We start from the raw sequence: 16,886 nt of genomic DNA on the forward strand, positions 1-16,886 counted from the left end.
GCTCTTGCTCAGGCCACTTACACCACACCAGGGCCTGTGGCACTGGCTGAGGCCACTTACACCACACCAGGGCCTGTGGCTGCTGGCTGAGGCCACTTACACCACACCAGGGCCTGTGGCTGCTGGCTGAGGCCACCTACACCACACCAGGGCCTGTGGCTGCTGGCTGAGGCCACTTACACCACACCAGGGCCTGTGGCTGCTGGCTGAGGCCACCTACACCACACCAGGGCCTGTGGCTGCTGGCTGAGGCCAATTACACCACACCAGGGCCTGTGGCACTGGCTGAGGCCACTTACACCACACCAGGGCCTGTGGCTCTTGCTCAGGCCACTTACACCACACCAGGGCCTGTGGCACTGGCTGAGGCCACTTACACCACACCAGGGCCTGTGGCTGCTGGCTGAGGCCACCTACACCACACCAGGGCCTGTGGCTGCTGGCTGAGGCGACTTACACCACACCAGGGCCCTTTTGCTGCTGGCTGAGGCCACTTACACCTCACCAGTGCCTGTGGCTTCTGGCTGAGGCGACTTACACCACACCAGGGCCTGTGGCTGCTGGCTGAGGCCACTTACACCACACCAGGGCCTGTGGCTGCTGGCTGAGGCCACTTACACCACACCAGGGCGTGTGGCTGCTGGCTGAGGCCACCTACACCACACCAGGGCCTGTGGCTGCTGGCTGAGGCGACTTACACCACACCAGGGCCCTTTTGCTGCTGGCTGAGGCCACTTACACCACACCAGTGCCTGTGTCTTCTAGCTGAGGCGACTTACACCACACCAGGGCCTGTGGCTGCTGGCTGAGGCCAATTACACCACACCAGGGTCTGTGGCTCTTGCTCAGGCCACTTACACCACACCAGGGCCTGTGGCACTGGCTGAGGCCACTTACACCACACCAGGGCCTGTGGCTCTTGCTCAGGCCACTTACACCACACCAGGGCCTGTGGCACTGGCTGAGGCCACTTACACCACACCAGGGCCTGTGGCTGCTGGCTGAGGCCACTTACACCACACCAGGGCCTGTGGCTGCTGGCTGAGGCCACTTACACCACACCAGGGCCTGTGGCTGCTGGCTGAGGCCACCTACACCACACCAGGGCCTGTGGCTGCTGGCTGAGGCCACTTACACCACACCAGGGCCCTTTTGCTGCTGGCTGAGGCCACTTACACCACACCAGTGCCTGTGGCTTCTGGCTGAGGCGACTTACACCACACCAGGGCCTGTGGCTGCTGGCTGAGGCCACTTACACCACACCAAGGCCTGTTGCTCTTGCTCAGGCCACTCACATCACACCAGGCCCTGCGCTTCTGGCCGAGGCCATCTTCACCAAACCAGGCCCTGTGCTGCTTGCTGTGGCCATGTACAACACACCAGGCCCTGTGCTGGTTCCTGAGGCCATCTTCAACAATCCAGGGCCTGTGCTGTTGGATAAATGCCAAACTGAGCCTTTGGGTTAGGGTATTATGCAAACATGCAGGTATGGTTATAGGATTGTCTTCGTAACTTCAGGTACTTGCCACCTAATCACTTGAATCCATAAATTGAGACATTGTGCTGTCGCCAGCAGCTTACGGCCATACCACCCTGAGCACGCCCGACCTCGTCTGATCTCGGAAGCTAAGCAGGGCTGGGCTTGGTTAGTACTTGGATGGGAGACTGCCTGGGAATACCTGGTGCTGTAAGCCTTTCATTTTCATGTCATTGAACCGCTTTTGATCCAGAGAAGGGGTGTATTAAAAGACCAAAAGCAGCTGCCCATTAATGAGGGCACATTAACGACACTGCTTTTGGCTCTTTTCCAATGTCTTGTGCTGCTAGCTGATGCAACCTACACCACACAAGGGCCTGAGTGACCGGCTGGGGCCACTTACACCACATCAGGGCCTGTGGCTCTGGCTGAGGCCACTTACACCACACCAGGGCCTGTGGCTGCTGGCTGAGGCCACTTACACCACACCAGGGCCTGTGGCTGCTGGCTGAGGCCACCTACACCACACCAGGGAATTAGTTGCTATTGAGGCCAATTACACCACACCAGGGTCTGTGGCTCTTGCTCAGGCCACTTACACCACACCAGGGCCTGTGGCTCTTGCTCAGGCCACTTACACCACACCAGGGCCTGTGGCACTGGCTGAGGCCACTTACACCACACCAGGGCCTGTGGCTGCTGGCTGAGGCCACCTACACCACACCAGGGCCTGTGGCTGCTGGCTGAGGCCACTTACACCACACCAGGGCCCTTTTGCTGCTGGCTGAGGCCACTTACACCACACCAGTGCCTGTGGCTGCTGGCTGAGGCGACTTACACCACACCAGGGCCTGTGGCTGCTGGCTGAGGCCACTTACACCACACCAAGGCCTGTTGCTCTTGCTCAGGCCACTCACATCACACCAGGCCCTGCGCTTCTGGCCGAGGCCATCTTCACCAAACCAGGCCCTGTGCTGCTTGCTGTGGCCATGTACAACACACCAGGCCCTGTGCTGGTTCCTGAGGCCATCTTCAACAATCCAGGGCCTGTGCTGTTGGATAAATGCCAAACTGAGCCTTTGGGTTAGGGTATTATGCAAACATGCAGGTATGGTTATAGGATTGTCTTCGTAACTTCAGGTACTTGCCACCTAATCACTTGAATCCATAAATTGAGACATTGTGCTGGAGCCAGAAGCTTACGGCCATACCACCCTGAGCACGCCCGACCTCGTCTGATCTCGGAAGCTAAGCAGGGCTGGGCTTGGTTAGTACTTGGATGGGAGACTGCCTGGGAATACCTGGTGCTGTAAGCCTTTCATTTTCATGTCATTGAACCGCTTTTGATCCAGAGAAGGGGTGTATTAAAAGACCAAAAGCAGCTGCCCATTAATGAGGGCACATTAACGACACTGCTTTTGGCTCTTTTCCAATGTCTTGTGCTGCTAGCTGATGCAACCTACACCACACAAGGGCCTGAGTGACCGGCTGGGGCCACTTACACCACATCAGGGCCTGTGGCTCTGGCTGAGGCCACTTACACCACACCAGGGCCTGTGGCTGCTGGCTGAGGCCACTTACACCACACCAGGGCCTGTGGCTGCTGGCTGAGGCCACCTACACCACACCAGGGCCTGTGGCTGCTGGCTGAGGTGACTTACACCACACCAGGGCCTGTGGCTGCTGGCTGAGGCCACCTACACCACACCAGGGCATTAGTTGCTATTGAGGCCAATTACACCACACCAGGGCCTGTGGCTCTTGCTCAGGCCACTTACACCACACCAGGGCCTGTGGCACTGGCTGAGGCCACTTACACCACACCAGGGCCTGTGGCTGCTGGCTGAGGCCACTTACACCACACCAGGGCCTGTGGCTGCTGGCTGAGGCCACTTACACCACACCAGGGCCTGTGGCTGCTGGCTGAGGCCACCTACACCACACCAGGGCCTGTGGCTGCTGGCTGAGGCGACTTACACCACACCAGGGCCCTTTTGCTGCTGGCTGAGGCCACTTACACCACACCAGGGCCTGTGGCTGCTGGCTGAGGCCAATTACACCACACCAGGGTCTGTGGCTCTTGCTCAGGCCACTTACACCACACCAGGGCCTGTGGCACTGGCTGAGGCCACTTACACCACACCAGGGCCTGTGGCTGCTGGCTGAGGCCACTTACACCACACCAGTGCCTGTGGCTGCTGGCTGAGGCGACTTACACCACACCAGGGCCTGTGGCTGCTGGCTGAGGCCACTTACACCACACCAAGGCCTGTTGCTCTTGCTCAGGCCACTCACATCACACCAGGCCCTGCGCTTCTGGCCGAGGCCATCTTCACCAAACCAGGCCCTGTGCTGCTTGCTGTGGCCATGTACAACACACCAGGCCCTGTGCTGGTTCCTGAGGCCATCTTCAACAATCCAGGGCCTGTGCTGTTGGATAAATGCCAAACTGAGCCTTTGGGTTAGGGTATTATGCAAACATGCAGGTATGGTTATAGGATTGTCTTCGTAACTTCAGGTACTTGCCACCTAATCACTTGAATCCATAAATTGAGACATTGTGCTGGAGCCAGAAGCTTACGGCCATACCACCCTGAGCACGCCCGACCTCGTCTGATCTCGGAAGCTAAGCAGGGCTGGGCTTGGTTAGTACTTGGATGGGAGACTGCCTGGGAATACCTGGTGCTGTAAGCCTTTCATTTTCATGTCATTGAACCGCTTTTGATCCAGAGAAGGGGTGTATTAAAAGACCAAAAGCAGCTGCCCATTAATGAGGGCACATTAACGACACTGCTTTTGGCTCTTTTCCAATGTCTTGTGCTGCTAGCTGATGCAACCTACACCACACAAGGGCCTGAGTGACCGGCTGGGGCCACTTACACCACATCAGGGCCTGTGGCTCTGGCTGAGGCCACTTACACCACACCAGGGCCTGTGGCTGCTGGCTGAGGCCACTTACACCACACCAGGGCCTGTGGCTGCTGGCTGAGGCCACCTACACCACACCAGGGCCTGTGGCTGCTGGCTGAGGTGACTTACACCACACCAGGGCCTGTGGCTGCTGGCTGAGGCCACCTACACCACACCAGGGCATTAGTTGCTATTGAGGCCAATTACACCACACCAGGGCCTGTGGCTCTTGCTCAGGCCACTTACACCACACCAGGGCCTGTGGCACTGGCTGAGGCCACTTACACCACACCAGGGCCTGTGGCTGCTGGCTGAGGCCACTTACACCACACCAGGGCCTGTGGCTGCTGGCTGAGGCCACTTACACCACACCAGGGCCTGTGGCTGCTGGCTGAGGCCACCTACACCACACCAGGGCCTGTGGCTGCTGGCTGAGGCGACTTACACCACACCAGGGCCCTTTTGCTGCTGGCTGAGGCCACTTACACCACACCAGGGCCTGTGGCTGCTGGCTGAGGCCAATTACACCACACCAGGGTCTGTGGCTCTTGCTCAGGCCACTTACACCACACCAGGGCCTGTGGCACTGGCTGAGGCCACTTACACCACACCAGGGCCTGTGGCTGCTGGCTGAGGCCACTTACACCACACCAGGGCCTTTGGCTGCTGGCTGAGGCCACTTACACCACACCAGGGCCTTAGTTGCTATTGAGGCCACTTACACCACACCAGGGCCTGTGGCTGCTGGCTGAGGCCACCTACACCACACCAGGGCCTGTGGCTGCTGGCTGAGGCCACTTACACCACACCAGGGCCCTTTTGCTGCTGGCTGAGGCCACTTACACCACACCAGTGGCTGTGGATTCTGGCTGAGGCAACTTACACCACACCAGGGCCTGTGGCTGCTGGCTGAGGCCACTTACACCACACCAGGGCCTGTGGCTCTTGCTCAGGCCACTCACATTACACCAGGCCCTGCGCTTCTGGCCGAGGCCATCTTCACCAAACCAGGCCCTGTGGTTCTTGCTCAGGCCACTTACACCACACCAGGGCCTTATTTGCTATTGAGGCCACTTACACCACACCAGGGCCTGTGGCTCTGGCTTAGGCCACTTACACCACACCAGGGCCTGTGGCACTTGCTCAGGCCACTTACACCACACCAGGGCCTGTGGCTGCTGGCTGAGGCCACTTACACCACACCAGGGCCTGTGGCTCTTGCTCAGGCCACTTACACCACACCAGGGCCTGTGGCACTGGCTGAGGCCACTTAGACCACACCAGGGCCTGTGGCTGCTGGCTGAGGCCACTTACACCACACCAGGGCCTGTGGCTGCTGGCTGAGGCCACTTACACCAAACCAGGGCCTGTGGCTGCTTGCTGAGGCCATCTTCACCAAACCAGGCCCTGTGCTGCTTGCTGTGGCCATGTAAAACACACCAGGTCCTGTGGTGGTTCTTGAGGCCATCTTCAACAATCCAGGGCCTGTGCTGTTGGATAAATGCCAAACTGAGCCTTTGGGTTAGGGTATTATGCAAACATGCAGGTATGGTTATAGGATTGTCTTCGTAACTTCAGGTACTTGCCACCTAATCACTTGAATCCATAAATTGAGACATTGTGCTGGGGCCAGCAGCTTACGGCCATACCACCCTGAGCACGCCCGACCTCGTCTGATCTCGGAAGCTAAGCAGGGCTGGGCTTGGCTAGTACTTGGATGGGAGACTGCCTGGGAATACCTGGTGCTGTAAGCCTTTCATTTTCATGTCATTGAACCGCTTTTGATCCAGAGAAGGGGTGTATTAAAAGACCAAAAGCATCTGCCAATTAATGAGGGCACATTAACGACATTGCTTTTGGCTCTTTTCCAATGTCTTGTGCTGCTAGCTGATGCAACCTACACCACACAAGGGCCTGAGTGACCGGCTGGGGCCACTTACACCACATCAGGGCCTGTGGCTCTGGCTGAGGCCACTTACACCACACCAGGGCCCTTTTGCTGCTGGCTGAGGCCACTTACACCACACCAGTGCCTGTGTCTTCTAGCTGAGGCGACTTACACCACACCAGGGCCTGTGGCTGCTGGCTGAGGCCACTTACACCACACCAGGGCCTGTGGCTCTGGCTGAGGCCACTTACACCACACCAGGGCCTGTGGCTGCTGGCTGAGGCCACTTACACCACACCAGGGCCTGTGGCTGCTGGCTGAGGCCACCTACACCACACCAGGGCATTAGTTGCTATTGAGGCCAATTACACCACACCAGGGTCTGTGGCTCTTGCTCAGGCCACTTACACCACACCAGGGCCTGTGGCTCTTGCTCAGGCCACTTACACCACACCAGGGCCTGTGGCACTGGCTGAGGCCACTTACACCACACCAGGGCCTGTGGCTGCTGGCTGAGGCCACTTACACCACACCAGGGCCTGTGGCTGCTGGCTGAGGCCACCTACACCACACCAGGGCCCTTTTGCTGCTGGCTGAGGCCACTTACACCACACCAGTGCCTGTGGCTTCTGGCTGAGGCGACTTACACCACACCAGGGCCTGTGGCTGCTGGCTGAGGCCACTTACACCACACCAAGGCCTGTTGCTCTTGCTCAGGCCACTCACATCACACCAGGCCCTGCGCTTCTGGCCGAGGCCATCTTCACCAAACCAGGCCCTGTGCTGCTTGCTGTGGCCATGTACAACACACCAGGCCCTGTGCTGGTCCCTGAGGCCATCTTCAACAATCCAGGGCCTGTGCTGTTGGATAAATGCCAAACTGAGCCTTTGGGTTAGGGTATTATGCAAACATGCAGGTATGGTTATAGGATTGTCTTCGTAACTTCAGGTACTTGCCACCTAATCACTTGAATCCATAAATTGAGACATTGTGCTGGAGCCAGCAGCTTACGGCCATACCACCCTGAGCACGCCCGACCTCGTCTGATCTCGGAAGCTAAGCAGGGCTGGGCTTGGTTAGTACTTGGATGGGAGACTGCCTGGGAATACCTGCTGCTGTAAGCCTTTCCTTTTCATGTCATTGAACCGCTTTTGATCCAGAGAAGGGGTGTATCAAAAGACCAAAAGCAGCTGCCCATTAATGAGGGCACATTAACGACACTGCTTTTGGCTCTTTTCCAATGTCTTGTGCTGCTAGCTGATGCAACCTACACCACACAAGGGCCTGAGTGACCGGCTGGGGCCACTTACACCACATCAGGGCCTGTGGCTCTGGCTGAGGCCACTTACACCACACCAGGGCCTGTGGCTGCTGGCTGAGGCCACTTACACCACACCAGGGCCTGTGGCTGCTGGCTGAGGCCACCTACACCACACCAGGGCATTAGTTGCTATTGAGGCCAATTACACCACACCAGGGTCTGTGGCTCTTGCTCAGGCCACTTACACCACACCAGGGCCTGTGGCACTTGCTCAGGCCACTTACACCACACCAGGGCCTGTGGCACTGGCTGAGGCCACTTACACCACACCAGGGCCTGTGGCTGCTGGCTGAGGCCACTTACACCACACCAGGGCCTGTGGCTGCTGGCTGAGGCCACCTACACCACACCAGGGCCTGTGGCTGCTGGCTGAGGCCACTTACACCACACCAGGGCCCTTTTGCTGCTGGCTGAGGCCACTTACACCACACCAGTGCCTGTGGCTTCTGGCTGAGGCGACTTACACCACACCAGGGCCTGTGGCTGCTGGCTGAGGCCACTTACACCACACCAAGGCCTGTGGCTCTTGCTCAGGCCACTCACATCACACCAGGCCCTGCGCTTCTGGCCGAGGCCATCTTCACCAAACCAGGCCCTGTGCTGCTTGCTGTGGCCATGTACAACACACCAGGCCCTGTGCTGGTTCCTGAGGCCATCTTCAACAATCCAGGGCCTGTGCTGTTGGATAAATGCCAAACTGAGCCTTTGGGTTAGGGTATTATGCAAACATGCAGGTATGGTTATAGGATTGTCTTCGTAACTTCAGGTACTTGCCACCTAATCACTTGAATCCATAAATTGAGACATTGTGCTGGAGCCAGCAGCTTACGGCCATACCACCCTGAGCACGCCCGACTTCGTCTGATCTCGGAAGCTAAGCAGGGCTGGGCTTGGTTAGTACTTGGATGGGAGACTGCCTGGGAATACCTGGTGCTGTAAGCCTTTCATTTTCATGTCATTGAACCGCTTTTGATCCAGAGAAGGGGTGTATTAAAAGACCAAAAGCAGCTGCCCATTAATGAGGGCACATTAACGACACTGCTTTTGGCTCTTTTCCAATGTCTTGTGCTGCTAGCTGATGCAACCTACACCACACAAGGGCCTGAGTGACCGGCTGGGGCCACTTACACCACATCAGGGCCTGTGGCTCTGGCTGAGGCCACTTACACCACACCAGGGCCTGTGGCTGCTGGCTGAGGCCACCTACACCACACCAGGGCATTAGTTGCTATTGAGGCCAATTACACCACACCAGGGTCTGTGGCTCTTGCTCAGGCCACTTACACCACACCAGGGCCTGTGGCACTTGCTCAGGCCACTTACACCACACCAGGGCCTGTGGCACTGGCTGAGGCCACTTACACCACACCAGGGCCTGTGGCTGCTGGCTGAGGCCACTTACACCACACCAGGGCCTGTGGCTGCTGGCTGAGGCCACCTACACCACACCAGGGCCTGTGGCTGCTGGCTGAGGCCACTTACACCACACCAGGGCCCTTTTGCTGCTGGCTGAGGCCACTTACACCACACCAGTGCCTGTGGCTTCTGGCTGAGGCGACTTACACCACACCAGGGCCTGTGGCTGCTGGCTGAGGCCACTTACACCACACCAAGGCCTGTGGCTCTTGCTCAGGCCACTCACATCACACCAGGCCCTGCGCTTCTGGCCGAGGCCATCTTCACCAAACCAGGCCCTGTGCTGCTTGCTGTGGCCATGTACAACACACCAGGCCCTGTGCTGGTTCCTGAGGCCATCTTCAACAATCCAGGGCCTGTGCTGTTGGATAAATGCCAAACTGAGCCTTTGGGTTAGGGTATTATGCAAACATGCAGGTATGGTTATAGGATTGTCTTCGTAACTTCAGGTACTTGCCACCTAATCACTTGAATCCATAAATTGAGACATTGTGCTGGAGCCAGCAGCTTACGGCCATACCACCCTGAGCACGCCCGACTTCGTCTGATCTCGGAAGCTAAGCAGGGCTGGGCTTGGTTAGTACTTGGATGGGAGACTGCCTGGGAATACCTGGTGCTGTAAGCCTTTCATTTTCATGTCATTGAACCGCTTTTGATCCAGAGAAGGGGTGTATTAAAAGACCAAAAGCAGCTGCCCATTAATGAGGGCACATTAACGACACTGCTTTTGGCTCTTTTCCAATGTCTTGTGCTGCTAGCTGATGCAACCTACACCACACAAGGGCCTGAGTGACCGGCTGGGGCCACTTACACCACATCAGGGCCTGTGGCTCTGGCTGAGGCCACTTACACCACACCAGGGCCTGTGGCTGCTGGCTGAGGCCACTTACACCACACCAGGGCCTGTGGCTGCTGGCTGAGGCCACCTACACCACACCAGGGCATTAGTTGCTATTGAGGCCACTTACACCACATCAGGGCCTGTGGCTCTGGCTGAGGCCACTTACACCACACCAGGGCCTGTGGCTGCTGGCTGAGGCCAATTACACCACACCAGGGCCTGTGGCACTGGCTGAGGCCACTTACACCACACCAGGGCCTGTGGCTCTTGCTCAGGCCACTTACACCACACCAGGGCCTGTGGCACTGGCTGAGGCCACTTACACCACACCAGGGCCTGTGGCTGCTGGCTGAGGCCACCTACACCACACCAGGGCCTGTGGCTGGTGGCTGAGGCGACTTACACCACACCAGGGCCCTTTTGCTGCTGGCTGAGGCCACTTACACCACACCAGTGCCTGTGTCTTCTAGCTGAGGCGACTTACACCACACCAGGGCCTGTGGCTGCTGGCTGAGGCCAATTACACCACACCAGGGTCTGTGGCTCTTGCTCAGGCCACTTACACCACACCAGGGCCTGTGGCACTGGCTGAGGCCACTTACACCACACCAGGGCCTGTGGCTGCTGGCTGAGGCCACTTACACCACACCAGGGCCTGTGGCTGCTGGCTGAGGCCACCTACACCACACCAGGGCCTGTGGCTGCTGGCTGAGGCCACTTACACCACACCAGGGCCCTTTTGCTGCTGGCTGAGGCCACTTACACCACACCAGTGCCTGTGGCTTCTGGCTGAGGCGACTTACACCACACCAGGCCCTGTGGCTGCTGGCTGAGGCCACTTACACCACACCAGGGCCTGTGGCTGCTGGCTGAGGCCACTTACACCACACCAGGGCCTGTGGCTGCTGGCTGAGGCCACCTACACCACACCAGGGCATTAGTTGCTATTGAGGCCAATTACACCACACCAGGGTCTGTGGCTCTTGCTCAGGCCACTTACACCACACCAGGGCCTGTGGCTGCTGGCTGAGGCCACCTACACCACACCAGGGCCCTTTTGCTGCTGGCTGAGGCCACTTACACCACACCAGTGCCTGTGGCTTCTGGCTGAGGCGACTTACACCACACCAGGGCCTGTGGCTGCTGGCTGAGGCCACTTACACCACACCAAGGCCTGTTGCTCTTGCTCAGGCCACTCACATCACACCAGGCCCTGCGCTTCTGGCCGAGGCCATCTTCACCAAACCAGGCCCTGTGCTGCTTGCTGTGGCCATGTACAACACACCAGGCCCTGTGCTGGTTCCTGAGGCCATCTTCAACAAACCAGGGCCTGTGCTGTTGGATAAATGCCAAACTGAGCCTTTGGGTTAGGGTATTATGCAAACATGCAGGTATGGTTATAGGATTGTCTTCGTAACTTCAGGTACTTGCCACCTAATCACTTGAATCCATAAATTGAGACATTGTGCTGGAGCCAGCAGCTTACGGCCATACCACCCTGAGCACGCCCGACCTCGTCTGATCTCGGAAGCTAAGCAGGGCTGGGCTTGGTTAGTACTTGGATGGGAGACTGCCTGGGAATACCTGGTGCTGTAAGCCTTTCATTTTCATGTCATTGAACCGCTTTTGATCCAGAGAAGGGGTGTATTAAAAGACCAAAAGCAGCTGCCCATTAATGAGGGCACATTAACGACACTGCTTTTGGCTCTTTTCCAATGTCTTGTGCTGCTAGCTGATGCAACCTACACCACACAAGGGCCTGAGTGACCGGCTGGGGCCACTTACACCACATCAGGGCCTGTGGCTCTGGCTGAGGCCACTTACACCACACCAGGGCCTGTGGCTGCTGGCTGAGGCCACTTACACCACACCAGGGCCTGTGGCTGCTGGCTGAGGCCACCTACACCACACCAGGGCATTAGTTGCTATTGAGGCCAATTACACCACACCAGGGTCTGTGGCTCTTGCTCAGGCCACTTACACCACACCAGGGCCTGTGGCTCTTGCTCAGGCCACTTACACCACACCAGGGCCTGTGGCACTGGCTGAGGCCACTTACACCACACCAGGGCCTGTGGCTGCTGGCTGAGGCCACTTACACCACACCAGGGCCTGTGGCTGCTGGCAGAGGCCACCTACACCACACCAGGGCCCTTTTGCTGCTGGCTGAGGCCACTTACACCACACCAGGGCCCTTTTGCTGCTGGCTGAGGCCACTTACACCACACCAGTGGCTGTGGATTCTGGCTGAGGCAACTTACACCACACCAGGGCCTGTGGCTGCTGGCTGAGGCCACTTACACCACACCAGGGCCTGTGGCTCTTGCTCAGGCCACTCACATTACACCAGGCCCTGCGCTTCTGGCCGAGGCCATCTTCACCAAACCAGGCCCTGTGGTTCTTGCTCAGGCCACTTACACCACACCAGGGCCTTATTTGCTATTGAGGCCACTTACACCACACCAGGGCCTGTGGCTCTGGCTTAGGCCACTTACACCACACCAGGGCCTGTGGCACTTGCTCAGGCCACTTACACCACACCAGGGCCTGTGGCTGCTGGCTGAGGCCACTTACACCACACCAGGGCCTGTGGCTCTTGCTCAGGCCACTTACACCACACCAGGGCCTGTGGCACTGGCTGAGGCCACTTAGACCACACCAGGGCCTGTGGCTGCTGGCTGAGGCCACTTACACCACACCAGGGCCTGTGGCTGCTGGCTGAGGCCACTTACACCAAACCAGGGCCTGTGGCTGCTTGCTGAGGCCATCTTCACCAAACCAGGCCCTGTGCTGCTTGCTGTGGCCATGTAAAACACACCAGGTCCTGTGGTGGTTCTTGAGGCCATCTTCAACAATCCAGGGCCTGTGCTGTTGGATAAATGCCAAACTGAGCCTTTGGGTTAGGGTATTATGCAAACATGCAGGTATGGTTATAGGATTGTCTTCGTAACTTCAGGTACTTGCCACCTAATCACTTGAATCCATAAATTGAGACATTGTGCTGGGGCCAGCAGCTTACGGCCATACCACCCTGAGCACGCCCGACCTCGTCTGATCTCGGAAGCTAAGCAGGGCTGGGCTTGGCTAGTACTTGGATGGGAGACTTCCTGGGAATACCTGGTGCTGTAAGCCTTTCATTTTCATGTCATTGAACCGCTTTTGATCCAGAGAAGGGGTGTATTAAAAGACCAAAAGCATCTGCCAATTAATGAGGGCACATTAACGACATTGCTTTTGGCTCTTTTCCAATGTCTTGTGCTGCTAGCTGATGCAACCTACACCACACAAGGGCCTGAGTGACCGGCTGGGGCCACTTACACCACATCAGGGCCTGTGGCTCTGGCTGAGGCCACTTACACCACACCAGGGCCCTTTTGCTGCTGGCTGAGGCCACTTACACCACACCAGTGCCTGTGTCTTCTAGCTGAGGCGACTTACACCACACCAGGGCCTGTGGCTGCTGGCTGAGGCCACTTACACCACACCAGGGCCTGTGGCTCTGGCTGAGGCCACTTACACCACACCAGGGCCTGTGGCTGCTGGCTGAGGCCACTTACACCACACCAGGGCCTGTGGCTGCTGGCTGAGGCCACCTACACCACACCAGGGCATTAGTTGCTATTGAGGCCAATTACACCACACCAGGGTCTGTGGCTCTTGCTCAGGCCACTTACACCACACCAGGGCCTGTGGCTCTTGCTCAGGCCACTTACACCACACCAGGGCCTGTGGCACTGGCTGAGGCCACTTACACCACACCAGGGCCTGTGGCTGCTGGCTGAGGCCACTTACACCACACCAGGGCCTGTGGCTGCTGGCTGAGGCCACCTACACCACACCAGGGCCCTTTTGCTGCTGGCTGAGGCCACTTACACCACACCAGTGCCTGTGGCTTCTGGCTGAGGCGACTTACACCACACCAGGGCCTGTGGCTGCTGGCTGAGGCCACTTACACCACACCAAGGCCTGTTGCTCTTGCTCAGGCCACTCACATCACACCAGGCCCTGCGCTTCTGGCCGAGGCCATCTTCACCAAACCAGGCCCTGTGCTGCTTGCTGTGGCCATGTACAACACACCAGGCCCTGTGCTGGTCCCTGAGGCCATCTTCAACAATCCAGGGCCTGTGCTGTTGGATAAATGCCAAACTGAGCCTTTGGGTTAGGGTATTATGCAAACATGCAGGTATGGTTATAGGATTGTCTTCGTAACTTCAGGTACTTGCCACCTAATCACTTGAATCCATAAATTGAGACATTGTGCTGGAGCCAGCAGCTTACGGCCATACCACCCTGAGCACGCCCGACCTCGTCTGATCTCGGAAGCTAAGCAGGGCTGGGCTTGGTTAGTACTTGGATGGGAGACTGCCTGGGAATACCTGCTGCTGTAAGCCTTTCCTTTTCATGTCATTGAACCGCTTTTGATCCAGAGAAGGGGTGTATCAAAAGACCAAAAGCAGCTGCCCATTAATGAGGGCACATTAACGACACTGCTTTTGGCTCTTTTCCAATGTCTTGTGCTGCTAGCTGATGCAACCTACACCACACAAGGGCCTGAGTGACCGGCTGGGGCCACTTACACCACATCAGGGCCTGTGGCTCTGGCTGAGGCCACTTACACCACACCAGGGCCTGTGGCTGCTGGCTGAGGCCACTTACACCACACCAGGGCCTGTGGCTGCTGGCTGAGGCCACCTACACCACACCAGGGCATTAGTTGCTATTGAGGCCAATTACACCACACCAGGGTCTGTGGCTCTTGCTCAGGCCACTTACACCACACCAGGGCCTGTGGCACTTGCTCAGGCCACTTACACCACACCAGGGCCTGTGGCACTGGCTGAGGCCACTTACACCACACCAGGGCCTGTGGCTGCTGGCTGAGGCCACTTACACCACACCAGGGCCTGTGGCTGCTGGCTGAGGCCACCTACACCACACCAGGGCCTGTGGCTGCTGGCTGAGGCCACTTACACCACACCAGGGCCCTTTTGCTGCTGGCTGAGGCCACTTACACCACACCAGTGCCTGTGGCTTCTGGCTGAGGCGACTTACACCACACCAGGGCCTGTGGCTGCTGGCTGAGGCCACTTACACCACACCAAGGCCTGTGGCTCTTGCTCAGGCCACTCACATCACACCAGGCCCTGCGCTTCTGGCCGAGGCCATCTTCACCAAACCAGGCCCTGTGCTGCTTGCTGTGGCCATGTACAACACACCAGGCCCTGTGCTGGTTCCTGAGGCCATCTTCAACAATCCAGGGCCTGTGCTGTTGGATAAATGCCAAACTGAGCCTTTGGGTTAGGGTATTATGCAAACATGCAGGTATGGTTATAGGATTGTCTTCGTAACTTCAGGTACTTGCCACCTAATCACTTGAATCCATAAATTGAGACATTGTGCTGGAGCCAGCAGCTTACGGCCATACCACCCTGAGCACGCCCGACTTCGTCTGATCTCGGAAGCTAAGCAGGGCTGGGCTTGGTTAGTACTTGGATGGGAGACTGCCTGGGAATACCTGGTGCTGTAAGCCTTTCATTTTCATGTCATTGAACCGCTTTTGATCCAGAGAAGGGGTGTATTTAAAGACCAAAAGCAGCTGCCCATTAATGAGGGCACATTAACGACACTGCTTTTGGCTCTTTTCCAATGTCTTGTGCTGCTAGCTGATGCAACCTACACCACACAAGGGCCTGAGTGACCGGCTGGGGCCACTTACACCACATCAGGGCCTGTGGCTCTGGCTGAGGCCACTTACACCACACCAGGGCCTGTGGCTGCTGGCTGAGGCCACCTACACCACACCAGGGCATTAGTTGCTATTGAGGCCAATTACACCACACCAGGGTCTGTGGCTCTTGCTCAGGCCACTTACACCACACCAGGGCCTGTGGCACTTGCTCAGGCCACTTACACCACACCAGGGCCTGTGGCACTGGCTGAGGCCACTTACACCACACCAGGGCCTGTGGCTGCTGGCTGAGGCCACTTACACCACACCAGGGCCTGTGGCTGCTGGCTGAGGCCACCTACACCACACCAGGGCCTGTGGCTGCTGGCTGAGGCCACTTACACCACACCAGGGCCCTTTTGCTGCTGGCTGAGGCCACTTACACCACACCAGTGCCTGTGGCTTCTGGCTGAGGCGACTTACACCACACCAGGGCCTGTGGCTGCTGGCTGAGGCCACTTACACCACACCAAGGCCTGTGGCTCTTGCTCAGGCCACTCACATCACACCAGGCCCTGCGCTTCTGGCCGAGGCCATCTTCACCAAACCAGGCCCTGTGCTGCTTGCTGTGGCCATGTACAACACACCAGGCCCTGTGCTGGTTCCTGAGGCCATCTTCAACAATCCAGGGCCTGTGCTGTTGGATAAATGCCAAACTGAGCCTTTGGGTTAGGGTATTATGCAAACATGCAGGTATGGTTATAGGATTGTCTTCGTAACTTCAGGTACTTGCCACCTAATCACTTGAATCCATAAATTGAGACATTGTGCTGGAGCCAGCAGCTTACGGCCATACCACCCTGAGCACGCCCGACTTCGTCTGATCTCGGAAGCTAAGCAGGGCTGGGCTTGGTTAGTACTTGGATGGGAGACTGCCTGGGAATACCTGGTGCTGTAAGCCTTTCATTTTCATGTCATTGAACCGCTTTTGATCCAGAGAAGGGGTGTATTAAAAGACCAAAAGCAGCTGCCCATTAATGAGGGCACATTAACGACACTGCTTTTGGCTCTTTTCCAATGTCTTGTGCTGCTAGCTGATGCAACCTACACCACACAAGGGCCTGAGTGACCGGCTGGGGCCACTTACACCACATCAGGGCCTGTGGCTCTGGCTGAGGCCACTTACACCACACCAGGGCCTGTGGCTGCTGGCTGAGGCCACTTACACCACACCAGGGCCTGTGGCTGCTGGCTGAGGCCACCTACACCACACCAGGGCATTAGTTGCTATTGAGGCCACTTACACCACATCAGGGCCTGTGGCTCTGGCTGAGGCCACTTACACCACACCAGGGCCTGTGGCT

The 16,886-nt window shown here is 57.6% G+C and overlaps 10 non-coding genes and 2 pseudogenes across 10 annotated transcripts; all 12 read left to right on the top strand.

The window, feature by feature from the left end:
- Positions 1 to 1,575: 1,575 nt before the first annotated feature.
- On the top strand, positions 1,576 to 1,694 carry LOC146676069 (5S ribosomal RNA). The gene has a single exon (XR_014911090.1). It is a non-coding gene; the product is annotated as a 5S ribosomal RNA (ribosomal RNA).
- Positions 1,695 to 2,674: 980 nt separating this feature from the next.
- On the top strand, positions 2,675 to 2,793 carry LOC146676070 (5S ribosomal RNA). The gene has a single exon (XR_014911091.1). It is a non-coding gene; the product is annotated as a 5S ribosomal RNA (ribosomal RNA).
- A 1,259-nt stretch (positions 2,794 to 4,052) lies between these two features.
- LOC146676071 (5S ribosomal RNA) lies at positions 4,053 to 4,171 on the top strand. The gene has a single exon (XR_014911092.1). It is a non-coding gene; the product is annotated as a 5S ribosomal RNA (ribosomal RNA).
- A 1,851-nt stretch (positions 4,172 to 6,022) lies between these two features.
- On the top strand, positions 6,023 to 6,141 carry LOC146676072 (5S ribosomal RNA). Its single transcript, XR_014910722.1, has one exon. It is a non-coding gene; the product is annotated as a 5S ribosomal RNA (ribosomal RNA).
- Positions 6,142 to 7,281: 1,140 nt separating this feature from the next.
- Positions 7,282 to 7,400, top strand: LOC146676073 (5S ribosomal RNA; annotated as a pseudogene).
- A 1,020-nt stretch (positions 7,401 to 8,420) lies between these two features.
- LOC146676074 (5S ribosomal RNA) lies at positions 8,421 to 8,539 on the top strand. Its single transcript, XR_014910822.1, has one exon. It is a non-coding gene; the product is annotated as a 5S ribosomal RNA (ribosomal RNA).
- A 980-nt stretch (positions 8,540 to 9,519) lies between these two features.
- Positions 9,520 to 9,638, top strand: LOC146676075 (5S ribosomal RNA). Its single transcript, XR_014910823.1, has one exon. It is a non-coding gene; the product is annotated as a 5S ribosomal RNA (ribosomal RNA).
- A 1,696-nt stretch (positions 9,639 to 11,334) lies between these two features.
- On the top strand, positions 11,335 to 11,453 carry LOC146676076 (5S ribosomal RNA). The gene has a single exon (XR_014911093.1). It is a non-coding gene; the product is annotated as a 5S ribosomal RNA (ribosomal RNA).
- Positions 11,454 to 12,867: 1,414 nt separating this feature from the next.
- Positions 12,868 to 12,986, top strand: LOC146676077 (5S ribosomal RNA). Its single transcript, XR_014910701.1, has one exon. It is a non-coding gene; the product is annotated as a 5S ribosomal RNA (ribosomal RNA).
- Positions 12,987 to 14,126: 1,140 nt separating this feature from the next.
- On the top strand, positions 14,127 to 14,245 carry LOC146676078 (5S ribosomal RNA; annotated as a pseudogene).
- Positions 14,246 to 15,265: 1,020 nt separating this feature from the next.
- LOC146676079 (5S ribosomal RNA) lies at positions 15,266 to 15,384 on the top strand. Its single transcript, XR_014910824.1, has one exon. It is a non-coding gene; the product is annotated as a 5S ribosomal RNA (ribosomal RNA).
- A 980-nt stretch (positions 15,385 to 16,364) lies between these two features.
- Positions 16,365 to 16,483, top strand: LOC146676080 (5S ribosomal RNA). The gene has a single exon (XR_014910825.1). It is a non-coding gene; the product is annotated as a 5S ribosomal RNA (ribosomal RNA).
- The last annotated feature ends 403 nt before the right edge of the window (positions 16,484 to 16,886 follow it).

Source organism: Rhamphochromis longiceps, linkage group LG3, assembly GCF_057381845.1.
Source record: "Rhamphochromis longiceps isolate RC_006_pf linkage group LG3, R_longiceps_female_GT1.1, whole genome shotgun sequence".
In the NCBI taxonomy this organism is placed as follows: domain Eukaryota; kingdom Metazoa; phylum Chordata; class Actinopteri; order Cichliformes; family Cichlidae; genus Rhamphochromis; species Rhamphochromis longiceps.